Raw genomic sequence first — 13,560 nt, forward strand, 5'->3', positions numbered from 1 at the left:
AGCAACTGATAACATTTTCTAAGCTGTGCACTCTGAGAATGTAGGTACATATATACAGTCAGGACTGACACAGCTGAGTGAGTATCCAACATCAGTTCAGTGGTGTGTGTCAGACCTCAGGAGGTGCCAATGTCAACCTAGCAAAGTAGTTTGTGAGGAGGTTGAGGTCAACTGCAATTATCTGTGCTCAGGACAGCTGATGCTGAGGGCAGTTACTTCGTAGGCAGATTTCTGCTGTGAGAATTTCAGGCTGAATGTTGGTTTTTTGGTTTGGTTTGTTTGGGTTTTTTTCATTTCTGATTGGACATCTTTTTCAGAGTATTCTATATTCCTGGCTGCGTGGAGCTTCCATGATGTAAAGAATTATGACTGAAATTTGTGGGACTTAGAACACAAATGAATCATTGTGTGTTAATGGCCTTCTCTTCCACAGTGAAACCAGTTCAGGGATCACAATGTTAAGTCAGTGTTCAGACATGGTCTGCTGTTTCTTAAGCAATTCCTTTCACATGGTTTTTGTGAATTAATGCAACAGTAAATACAGATTTTTTCATTCCTATTTCATTCAAACACGATCATGCAAATGGATGAAAGTGTTCCTTCACCCATTAAGAAACAATAGATGATGAAAAGACTGAGCCTTTTGTGTTCCAGGTGATGCAGACATCTTGACTTAGCTGAATATTGACGTCTGACATGCTGTTACATGAAGTTACATGACAGGTAACAGCACAGGCTCAATCCACCAAACTGTCATAACATCTCTGGGGTGAGGTGGCAGAAATAATGGGCCATAACAGAAGAAGGAGCTGCCTAGGAGATGCCTACATTTGTAGAAGGTTGCTACTCAGAAATTGGAGCAGGGCTTTTCCTTACCATTATGATTTTACAGCAAGGTGCAGAACAAAATATGACAGGCAACCATAATTTAATACAATTGGTGCTGTGAACACATCAGATGGGAGACAGGGCATAAATTAACCGTGGCTTCATATAAATTACGTTTATACCTGTCGTCTTTAGTGACCTCTTGTGTTTGAAGAAGCTCAGCTCCAGACTGGACTAGTGCCCTGTTGCTTGACACTGGGAGGCAGCTCTGCAGGTGAGGAATGGGAGGTTATCCTCTGATAAAGAATCACAGGGATTGTCGATAGTCCTGTAAATGACTATGTTTATTTTTGTAGACAGTTCTGTAACGTCCACCTTCCTTTGAGTGTTCCAGCCTCTTCTATTCTGCAACTATATGGTAATTGTATTTGTTCTCAGGGTCATGGAATCAACAGATGTAGTTCAACAGACTGCTGAATTAAAAAATTAAAATAAAAAAGATGTTGACTGTGACCTCTGGAAAGATCACACACATGTATTTAAAAGATATTACAGCAAGTAATCTCCCATTATAAGTAGTTAGTCTTTAAAACTCTAACCATGAAAGTCCTGCCTTTATTGCAGTGTACATTGTACTGATAGAAAACTAAAGGATGTCCCTCAAGAGGACCTTAAGCCCCACCTCAGAATAAATATTTCTAAAGCATTTATTATCTAACATAGAGATTCTGACCTGAAGGTCTCCTGTAAATACTGGTGTGCTGTGTATAGTGAAATAAAAGCAGGTAATTGTGACACAAGAGCTGCCAAAAGAAAGGTATTGGGCTCTGAATAAGACAGATTACCTAAATATAAATTTAAAAAAAGCGTAAAAATTCAAGATAATTAAAGGTAATATATACTCTGAACTTGGAAATACAAAAGTACATGTAATAGTTAGTATGCCTTTCATACTGCAGCCTCTTTCTGGTATACCTACCTCAGTTACGTTAATCCTGCGAGGTTTGTCAGAAATTAGCAAAGATGCTTTTTTCACTGTATAGCTCCACATTGCCAGGTTTCAGGTAAAACACAAAAGGGAAGTAAACCACCGTAAAAGCTACACCAGTCGTTCAAGAAATGTGTCGTGGCTTATCTTGTATTTTTTAAGCGGCAAACATAAGCGCAGATGCAGCAGAAGCCCCTGTGCTCATCCAGAGGCCCTCAAGCAGAGATTGCCCAAATGAAGGGAGAAAAGAGAGTTTGAATGTGTTGTATGAGACTGGATGGTGTAGTAATTGACTGTAGGTATAAACAGAGACAGAGGTGTCAGCAGCACTTATCTTCAGTCTGACAAGCTTTCACAGGTGCACAGAAATGCCCAGAATTTTGACTGGTAATTTGACTTTCAGTGGTAACTCAGCTACCATTTGGACCAAACAGATTCAATGATGTAGACCCACATTCTGCATCTGTAATTCTGGAGTCACATACTTGGTTGAGTGACATTGCTGTAGATTTACCCTTTGTAACTGTGTCATTTTCCCAGCAGATGCAGAAGACGGTTATTTTTTCTCTCTTTCTCTTTTCAAAATAAATAAAATAGAACAAGTTTTAAAAAAAAAACACCTGACTAACATGAAATTTGTATAGATGCAATTTTAAAGCATGTGTTGAACAGTTAATTTAGCAAAACAAGCATATAAGAGAAAGGTGTTTAAGTTCTAGTATCTGGAAACAACCAATTCCAGTTTGGATAAATTCAGCCTGTAAATAAAGTTGAGATTTTCTCACAGTGACAGGAATTAAATGTTGGCCCAAACTCTGTAGAAACTGTGGCAGACTCCTTGCTGGCTGACAGGTTTATATGTTTAAATGTCTAGAGATTGTGCTTACCAGCAATACTGGAAGTCATTCAGAAGCTGTGGTTTTAATGTAAGAAGCAGCTGACAAAAAAAGTACAGTGTTTGTTCACAGAAAAGCAAATCTCTGTGTGTTTTTTCGTGGGGTGGGGTGCTACAGGTGTTTCAAGTGCTGATGGAGTAATTTTTGTAGATACCATTTTATTTATAGGGGAAACACATTTTCTGAGGGAAGGCATTCAGTTTTAGATTTGACATGTTGCCATAGACTTTTTGATCTATGAAGTACCCAAATGGCATTTGTTTGGAGTTTTGTGTCCTAGGTCCACCAGGTAGGAGTAACTTGCTGAGCAGCTGTGGGAAACAGTATTTTGTAGCACTGTGCAAGAAGCTATTTTTTTTCCAATCAAAGGTTTGAATGTTTGAGTTTGGTATAGGTGTATACGTTTCTTACCAGTGTATGTACACAATGACAGAGTAACTTGTGCATAAATATTTATTTTATTTTAAAAGTGAAAATCAGAGGAGAGAAAGTCTGTGTTGTTGATTCGTGCCTTTGAGTTACACTGATTAATTGTTGCCACTAGAAACACACTTTAGAGTTAGCTGGATATCCAGATGAAGCTTCATCTTTTTCTTCCCTGTGAGCAAAGCAGTGTCTGTGTGGAACTCGAGCACTGTGTGGACAAGGTAGATGCTTTACCATGTGATAATTTTCTTTCTATGGCCACCCACCTCTTTCCCTTTATTTTGGGAAGTGAAGTTTTGATAGCCAGCAAATCATTATTCTAAGGTCACAAGACTTGACACGCCATTGTTGGTAGCTGGCTAATGCTGTTTTCAATGCTGTTTTCAAAAGTGCAGGTGGACAGAGGCAATATCATGGTTAGGGGTGCTGCTGATTAGCAGAAGGTCTAAAAGCTGGCCTGATACCAGTTATTACAGTTCTGCAAGGGACGAAGCTGGTCCTGTATTTATTTTGTAACTGTTTCCCTGGAGACAATCTGTGTGAGATGGCTAAATTCTCAAGAGCACTTGCTAATAAATAAATAAATAAATAAATGCATGCATAATTAATGGGTCTGACTGGTGTTGGCCTGGCTGCCACATGTGCTGTTCCTCTGAAGTGATGATTTACAGTTCTTAAGTGTGTTTGTTTTGGGGGCTCTTGAAGTGAGACTACACACTGTAAATTATTTATAATGCTGTGGCCGTGATTATTTACTGAGAATCCAAATGCACCGAGTAGGGATTACAACATGATTGATATTACACAGACAACAATAAATTTTAAAGTGAGAAATCGTTTTAGGATAAATACTGCAAAGTTTGTTGTTATTCGTATGTGCCTGGTAGCTGATGCTACTGTACTAGCATCAGAATTATTATTGTGTTCCAGTACAGATAAAATAACGGTTTGTATCTTCATTCTCTTGTAGTCTGTAACACCTGGTTATTTATACTGACAAATGCGAAGAGATGATATGACTCTGATTCTCCTTCTATGTGTATGCTTGTGAATCAGACATGTACCAAAGAAGGCACAGCTACCATGATAGGAAGCTGGTACATGTGGGAGGAAGGAAGGCAGGCAGATAGTGACTGAACATCTGTTTGTCATGTTGGAGGTAGCTCAATATCACCCAAAAGAAATATAGTTACATTTTTTGTGATGGCAATATGAGATAGGTAGTTTGCGAGCGGGAAGGAGCTCAACTAATGGAATTAAGTTTTAACTGATATTTACATCACAGTATTGCTAATTGTTCACTCCCATTTTAAAAATAAAAAGCAAACACTTAAGAGCAGGGTTATGGTGTTGATTTTGAGGAATTAGAACAAGGTTTCTCTAATTCAACTCCTAGACTTCCCAAAGTTTTTGTTGTGAAACAGGGCATACCTTGTGTGTTTATTTGATAGTCTTTGCTTCCTTTGCATGCTTACATCTTTTGCTTTTTATAACTTTGGATTAAATAAACAAAAGAATGTCTCAACCCGTAGCTTAGTCAGTCTGCCAGTTTTGTTTCCAGCCCATTAGAAGCTAACAGCCTCAGCCCTCATTCCCAGGGTTTAGATTGAAAGTATCCCCATTTGGATGAAGCCTGTGGCTTTACAAGTGGTAAAAACGTACTTCTGGACAACTGAAAATGTTATACTGAGAGAGGTTTTTGTTAGGTTGTCTTTTCATGGGACTAACTATGCACATATTTCTATATACAAAAGCTCAAGTATGTCGGAGTGGGAACTCGGGAACGGTAGAAACGATACCATCCCAATGTGAGTAAGATCATTCTACTTTATTAGTCATCAAAACAGGGTATATATAGCAAAGCAATTACGGCTTCTAATTGGTTAGTTACTCTTAACCATATATAGTAAAAACTGCTGCAATTGGTGCAAAGCTTCATCTCTCGATGCGGAAGCAGCACTGTGGCAGGAAGCGTCACTGTGGCAGGAAGCAGCGACGTGGCCGGATGCAGCGCTGTGGCAGGAAGCGGTGACGCGGTGGGAAACGGTGATGCGGCAGTCCCGCGGCACCAGTGTTCCGTGTTCGCCACTTTACTCTCTCAGCAGGGTTCCGCGTTCGCTGCTTTCCAGGTCTGTCTCTGTGACAAAGCCTGGGTTGCTCAATACACCAGGCTATGTCCTCTCTCGTCCAACCAGGACTCCACAATTCCCCCTTCTTGTTTTTGAGCGAGCCAGGCATAGTTGATCATCCTGGAAAGAGCCTTTTTAAGACAGTTAAAGCAAATACATATTATAACTCCAACTACAATCAGCACGATACATATACGCAAACCTTCTACAATTTATGCTTTAAACCAAGCGGGCAAATTACCAAAGAGCGAGGTGAGCAATCCGTCAAAGTACCCTTCATTTTGTTGTATTTGGTTGGTGTGCTGTTTAAGCCACTGTAACTGTTTGTGGATGGACTCGCTGTGATCAGACAAATTCATACAGCACTTACCTTCGAAATCCTCACAACCATGTCCTTGGGCCAATAGTAGGAAATCAATTGCTGCCCTATTTTGTAACACTGCACGTCATAGACTGTTCTGATCTTCTAATAGAGATGACAAGACTTTTGTGGTAACACTGGCTTGCTTTGCTGCCCAACATGCCAATTTCCCTAGTTGGTTTAATGCCGAGCTGGCAGCGCCACCGGGCACGAACAGCGCCATAAATACGTGCTCCGTGGCACCTGAAAGGGTAACTCGATCATCGCAGTTAGGAGAAAGACCTGTAATGCTTCGCTTAGGGCGCGTGGTTACACTTTTCCACCACTGTTGATCTGGAGCTAGCAATGTCAACTGACCTAAGTAACACAGGCCGCCATAGACCTTATGAGGAATTCCTTGCCTGGCCCTGTCGCCACAGATTAAGAACACGTCAGGAGGCAGGGCCTTGGGCGTATCATTATTCCACAAGGGAAAACCACCTCTCATTTCCATTCCATAGGCGCCTAAGCTTTGGGGGCTCTTTTTATTTGTGTCATTGGTACCGCAAAAGGTGACAGTTCCAGAACGGCCTCGATAGTCATAATAAGAAGCAGTCAGAGTGACATTAGTCCACCCTGACCAGCTGAAGGAACGGAAATGATTGGTTCCCGTAAAGGCGGGCCTTGTGAACACAACACACATTTGAGTCCAGTTGTTGGTCGTGTTACCAATTCTCATTGACCCTAGCAAGTTCAACTCTTGAGGATCCCAGGGTAATGTATGGTTTAGACCTTGTATGAGTTTTGCACTACAGTTACTCACCTGAGTTTCCTTCACACATTTGCCTGTACTATAGTTAGCAAAATGACTAACATCATAACTAGGTACACCTATTAAGCAAGTGCGAAGAGGTTCTGTTGCAGAAGCAAGAGATAAGCAAAATGCTGATTGGCCTGTTCTGTTCGCCCAAGTAACCCATAGGTTCTGTCTGGGCTCAATGCGGTGAAGGACGACTCCTCCTACAACTATTTGGCAAAGAGCAAAAGGCACGACTAACAGGGTAACCGCTTGTTCTTTTGTCGTTTCCATCCAAACCGACGTAAACATTGTACCTTCGTTTTTTCCCATTCTGCTTTAGGGACGGTCCAAATAGCAGGTACTAGATTACTTCGGCTACATTCAAGACCGTTTACCAATACAGTTCTAGCTCTTTGGTTTGCTAATCTTACCCAGTCCGCGTGGTTATTAAATTAACTATCACTCCCTTCCACCTCGTGCCCTGTAACAACTAAAATACGAGCTACGCTGCATTCTTCTACAAAGCAATGATCACACCAGCGCCTTGCAAGCGATGTTCGACACCACCACTGTCCTTGGCAAGTGTAGCAAACACACAAAATCCAAGGTTTACAGGTCTTACAAACGCCACAGTTGATATTGGCGACAAATATCTCCTTGTGACCGTTCATATATCTCTCCCTTGATTCAGTTTATTTCTACTTGATTGTTCTGTTTGTGAGAGTCTGCATGTTGTTCCTCGGCTAACTTTCCTTGTTGACTCAAAGCAGGCTTCACGGCTCGGCTAGGCACCCAGACTGGACCGCGATCTGTGGAAACACACATATATCCTCAACCATTAAAGATTACTGGTACTGGGCCAGCCCATTCTCCAGTAGTCGGGTCCCTATAGATCACTTTAAACCGCGGCAAAGTCGTGGTGCTATTGAACCTTAGGTTCTGGTGGTGTTTAACCACCGGCGGTGCTTCCCGATCACCCATAAGGCACAAATAGTTCAATGTAAAAAGGACTCGATGCAACCTTGGTTGCGCTTCTGTTTCAACCCCTCACTGCTTGTCTAAATAGTCCTTCAGCACATGATGAGTACGCTCTATGAGCCCTTGCCCTATTGGAGAATGTGCGATCCCTGTGGTGTGCTTAACTCCCCACATCAATAAAAATGATCTTAGCTTTTGACTGACATGTGCAGGTCCATTATCAGTCTTAATTTCTTCAGGCACTCCCAGCACCGCAAAACAAGCAAGCAGGTGCTTACAAACATGTTGCGCCTTCTCCCCAGGTAAAGCAGTAGCCCATATCATTTTTGAAAAGGTGTCTATTGTAACATGCACATACTTCAGTCGCCCAAATTCTGGGATGTGTGTAACATCCATCTGCCATAGCGCAAGTGCCTGCAGACCTTTTGGATTGACTCCTTGGCCTATCGCTGGACCCTGATTTCCGCACTTGGGACAGGCCTGTACAATATAGCGAGCCTCATTCTCTGTCAGCCCAAATTGGCTTCGCAGGCCTTTTGCATTTTGGTGGAAACTCTCATGACTCTGTCTGGCCTGCTGAAACTTGTCTACTGGAGGCATAGGGCACGCGGGACTAACTAAATTGTCAGCAATCTGATTGCCATGCCCTAGTCCCAGATCCCATTGATGACTACGCATGTGGATGACACAACAAGGCGCAGCCCGTTGAGACAGTACGCTCCGCAACTGGATAAAAAGCTTACCTAATACAGGGTTAACCGTTAACCTAAGCAAGGCGTCTGCTACCCGTGGCACCACTCCGGCCACATAAAGGGAGTCGGCTACTACATTCAAAGGCTCATTTAACCCATAAGTTAAGGCCCAGACCACAGCGGTCAGCTCCAAGGTTTGCAGCAAATCCCCATCCTGTCCTTGTATCATGTGATGACACCACTGGCCCCCCTCCTGCCAAGCACAGAGTGCTTTACGCAGCCTCTTGCCTGCATCTGTATATACTGTAACCCCTTCGGCCAGCGGTTTCTCATGAACTCTGGGCTTCTCAAGCCATTGATTACGCTTCAAGACTTGCCACAATTTCCCCTTTGGTTGCTGAGAATGTATCCTCCCACCGTAGCCTAATAGGGCTTCCTGTATGGGTAGGGCATGCCTCAGCCACCATTGTAAGTCTGCTGTCTTGACAGGTATGCTGATGTCATCTGGCTCCTGTCCTGTCATTTCCACTACCCGCTTCCTGCCTTTTCTGATTAGCTCCCCTATGGCCTCTGACCGTGTCTGTATCCTAGTTTTCGGCTGCACGCTTAAAAATACCCATTCTAATATGTAGAATGGATCATCGCCCTTTGTAGGCTTGTCAGTGGCAAAGTCAGGGCTATTCGATGACACTGCACAGTCCTGTGTCTCCCCCTTCTTGTTTTGCCACTGACAAACAAGGGCACAGGGTGACCCTTCTTGGTTGCGAATAAGCAAGGAGACAGGTAGGGTTAGAAGTCGTCTAGCAGTCCAGGCTGTCTGAAGTTTCTGTACGATGTGTTGCAGAGCCGTCTGTTGTGTCTCTGATAGGGTGACCTCATTGCTGGGGTGTGAGCCGCGTAGTAACGACGTCAGCGGTGCAATTTCAGCATTGGAAATACCAGAACAATTGCGCACCCACTGGATATCTCTGAGTAGAGTCTGTACATCATTTAGTGTGCGCAAGTTCATTGCCAGCTCCACCTTTTGTGGTTGGATCTTGGCATCAGAAATACACCATTCAAGGTACTTCCACGGTGTGGATCACTGAATTTTTTCTGGAGCGACAACAAGGCCTTTGCTGGCTAAAACAGTAGTCAGCTGCGTCAAGGAATCGTCACAGAACGCTTCCTGTTGACAGCAAAGGATGTCATCCATATAATGATAAATGATCGTGTTCGGCCACTGTTTCCTGAGTGGGGCCAAGGCCCAAGCCACATAAAGTTGACACAGCGTGGGTGAGTTTCTCATGCCTTGTGGCAGGACAACCCACTCATATCGCTCTGAAGGCGCTGCTTTGTTGGTAACCGGTACTGAAAAGGCAAATCGCTGAGTGTCTTGCAGATGCAAAGAAACAGTGAAAAAACAGTCTTTTAAGTCAACAATGATTATGTGCCAACTCAACGGGAGCATAGCAGGTGATGGCATTCCAGGTTGTATGGCTCCCATGGGTTGCATTTGTTCATTGATTTTACGCAGGTTGTATAAGAGACGCCACTTACCACTCTTTTTTGGAATGACGAATATGGGGGTGTTCCACGGACTAACTGAAGGTTTGATGTGGCCTGCAGCGAGTTGTTCTGCTACCAGTTACCTTGTTATTTGCAGTCGCTCTTCTGTCATGGGCCACTGGTCAACCCACACGGGTTCGTTGGAAAGCCAGGTTAATGGTGGGTTGGGCGACTGCTCGCCAGTGCCCATGACTAAAAAGGAGTGGTAGTTAGCACAGCTCCAATTTGACTTAAAACCTCGCGCCCAATCAGGGCTGTAAGGGTTCCAGGCAGTTGCATAACATAGACCCTCAAATTAACTTCTTGCCCTTCGGGAAAAGTCATTCGCACAGGGTGTTTGCTCATCATGGTGGTAGAGTGTCCCCCTACACCTGCGATAGCTGCTGCGGGAGCACTTACTGGCCACTCTTCCGGCCAGACAATCATACCTACAATCGTGACATCAGCTCCAGTGTCTAGCATTGCGTAGATTTGGACTGACTCGTTTTTCTGACTCATTACAACGCGCATGGTGGGCCGGTGGTCCATATTCATAGTGAAACATACAGCAGGACCTGTGGAATCGAGGCTCTGATCCCCACGGAGAGTTTTCGCTGAAGAATGGTTGAGTGAATTACTTGTCCCTACAATTTGTGCTATGCGGCTGCCTTTTGGGACAAACAAAGGAGGACAAAGGGTATGGGCCATGATGTGAATTTGCCCTGCATAGTCGGTGTTGATGACTCTAGGAATGACAAGTAGTCCTTTGGCGCCTGCTAAGGAACGTCCCACTAAAAGTCCTTCTATTTTGCTGTTTTGATTAATCAATGGCCCAACCACACTGCTAGGAATCTCATGCACGGTGGTGTCGTTAAGGATGATGTCTATTGTGGTCTCCAAGTCAATTCCCAATCTGCCTCTGGTTGTGGCTTGAGGCTGTTGCAAAAAACTCTTGTTTTACCTGGAGGATTCATTTCTTTCTGCACACGACCTCTCTCCGCGCTCCTCCTCCTGTTTCCCGAGCATGCTTTTGTGGCGTGGATAGCGTTTTGGCATTTTTCACACCAAACAGCGCTACGGCAGTTACGCTGGGTGTGCCCCACCTCTCCACATCGATAGCAGCTACTGCGGTATTGCCGTCTCATCTGCGGAGCGCTGGGTCGTTACTGGACAACTTCTCTGACTGCACCTCGCGCGGCAGCAGCAACTGTCGCCTGTTGCTTCTGTGCACAAGCACTCTCTACTCTGGACAGCATCTCTTCAACTCCTGCTCCTTTTGGCAGACTGGCAAGTAATTGCTTTGTAGTTTTGTTGGCATTATCAAAAGCCAGTACCCGAAACATTTGTTGTTTGCTCTCATCATTTAAATCTGGATGATTCATTACTGCGTCCCACAGCCGGTCGATGAAATTACTGTAGCTTTCGGTGGCTCCTTGCACTATGGTTCCAAAGGGTGGAGCAGACGAACCAGGCAGCGCAAGGAAAGCTTCCAGAGCAAGACGCGCTGACAACTGAAGCACATGGGCAGGGTAGGTTAACTGCCTTTCCAAGTTGGTGTAGGCACCTTGTCCAATGAGTATTTCTGGTGTTACTCCATGATAAGGATCTTGCTGGTTCTGATGTCGCATTGCTTCATCTATTGCCCGTTGCTGCCACCCCGACCCCCACAATAAGAACTGAGTAGGGGTTAGCAACAATCGCATTAAATTCCGACAGTCATACGGGCACATCAAGTCAGCAGAAAAAATCCAAGTAACAATCTGTCAAGCGGCCTCAGATTTCACCCCATATTGCATTATGGTGCTACGGGCCTGTTGCAAAATCTTCCAGTCATGTGGTTCCCATTTTCCCTGACCATTAACCTGTACCACAGGACAGGCTAACTCCTGAATATCCCCAATACAGGAAGCAACGTTCCACTGTCCATCTAGGATAGCATCCCTTATGACACCGCTCCAGTGGCCAGGTCTGACTGAAACTGGAGGCCCGCTTAAACATTTGGGAAAAGGAGTCTCATCTGTTTGCTGAGAGGAGCTGGCGGTGGGTGACGTATGCTGCAATTGTAAGCTCGCTTCCTGGAGACACTGCAAAACCGCTTGTAAAAGATCACACGCTTTCTTTTCCTGCAATTCGTTTCGTTAGCCACCAGATGGGGTCGAGGGCGAAGACGCCTCACTGGAGGGTGGCAAGGGAGGATAGAGAGGGGGGGCTGACAGGTCAGGCCGCGCCTCCTCCCCGGCCCCCTCTGTGGGTGGTACTGGCCACTCCTCCCCTCTCCCTGGGGGTTGCGGCGTTTCCGGATGGACGTCAGTCCTCTGCCTGGTCTCTCTTAACAGCAACTTCCGGCAAGACGTTCACCCCTTTCACAGCGTCGGAATTACCCTCTGCACTCGCCCAAATCTCGGTAATCAATTTACAGGTAGTTCCAGTCATCCCTTTTACCACGGTTAAGCCGAAAACCCATGCTAATGTCCCAGGCTTAGACGCTTTCCCCTTTCCGGATTCAGGAGCCAGCATCTGTGCCGCTGCGCAAGCTACTTCCCGTTCCGCTTTCATAGCTTTTAAGGTCCCTAATACTGTTCGCCAAAGCTCCCGGACAGCTTTTATCTCCTTTTCTTCCTTTTCCTCTCCCGTTATTGTCTTTTCCCACATGGTCTCTCCTAACTCTTGCTATTCCGAGACAGAAAACAGTAGCTGGGTGTCCACAAAGTGACCCCATTGCTGCCCCAACTTAATCAACTTCACGAGTTGCTTTGCCGCTGCGTCTGTTCCTCTCTTAGAGAGCATACCAACGAGCAACGTTGCCGCAGCGTCCACCTCCATGCTGTGGCTTCGGCCTCCACCTTAAATTGTGCCTGCGCCAGGCAGCACCAGCGAGCCCCTTTTCTCGGGGAGGCGGCCGTACGTGACTGCCTGCTTAGGCAGCCCCCACTCCCAGCTGACGTATCCCACTCCCTCCTTTCACTGCTTACCGCAGTCTTGGAGACCCGGCAGGGAAATCGCCCATCCTCTGCCGCAGAGACGTTAATCCATAAATCATCTAACCATCCTCTGCTACCATTTGTTGGAGTGGGAACTCGGAAATGGTAGAAACGATACCATCCCAATGTGAGTAAGATCATTCTACTTTATTAGTCATCAAAACAGGGTATATATAGCAAAGCAATTACGGCTTCTAATTGGTTAGTTACTCTTAACCATATATAGTAAAAACTGCTGCAATTGGTGCAAAGCTTCATCTCTCGATGCGGAAGCAGCACTGTGGCAGGAAGCGTCACTGTGGCAGGAAGCAGCGACGTGGCCGGATGCAGCGCTGTGGCAGGAAGCGGTGACGCGGTGGGAAACGGTGATGCGGCAGTCCCGCGGCACCAGTGTTCCGTGTTCGCCACTTTACTCTCTCAGCAGGGTTCCGCGTTCGCTGCTTTCCAGGTCTGTCTCTGTGACAAAGCCTGGGTTGCTCAATACACCAGACTATGTCCTCTCTCATCCAACCAGGACTCCACACAAGTAGATGTAACAAATTTATAGTGAGTGGTGTTCTCAGTGATTAGGATGCTTACAATGCCTAACTTTAGTGACAATAGCCTGATCATCCTAGGGTGCTTTTATAATCAGCTGTGGGGGGATGGACACGGCACCAGAACTATTCGGATCTGAACTTAACCTCAAGCATTTGAAATCACTGTGAGGAAAAAGACCCTTACACTTTTTTATTGACTGTAAAGAGTAAAAAGGGGATGCCGTCTTGATCAGTAACCCTCCTGTGTGCCACTGTTCCACACGTGCAGAGTAGAGGTACTGCATCCAGATCACAAGTTAAAACACGGTTATGACTGTTCTGTGTTTTGCCTGTGATGAAATGAACGAACAATAAGAGATGCCCATAATACAAATTTTCACTATGTTGTTATGAAAGCAAGGAAGGCTGTTGTTACTGGTTTCTTTGACAGTTTTGTT

The 13,560-nt window shown here is 45.0% G+C and overlaps 1 long non-coding RNA gene across 1 annotated transcript; it reads right to left on the bottom strand.

Moving 5' to 3' along the window:
- Window positions 1-4,951: 4,951 nt before the first annotated feature.
- On the bottom strand, window positions 4,952-13,062 carry LOC142361411 (uncharacterized). Its single transcript, XR_012764009.1, has 2 exons — window positions 12,576-13,062; window positions 4,952-5,398 (listed from the first exon to the last, which is right to left on the bottom strand). It is a non-coding gene; the product is annotated as an uncharacterized LOC142361411 (long non-coding RNA).
- Window positions 13,063-13,560: the final 498 nt, after the last annotated feature.

Source organism: Opisthocomus hoazin, chromosome 5 (assembly GCF_030867145.1).
Source record: "Opisthocomus hoazin isolate bOpiHoa1 chromosome 5, bOpiHoa1.hap1, whole genome shotgun sequence".
In the NCBI taxonomy this organism is placed as follows: Eukaryota; Metazoa; Chordata; class Aves; order Opisthocomiformes; family Opisthocomidae; genus Opisthocomus; species Opisthocomus hoazin.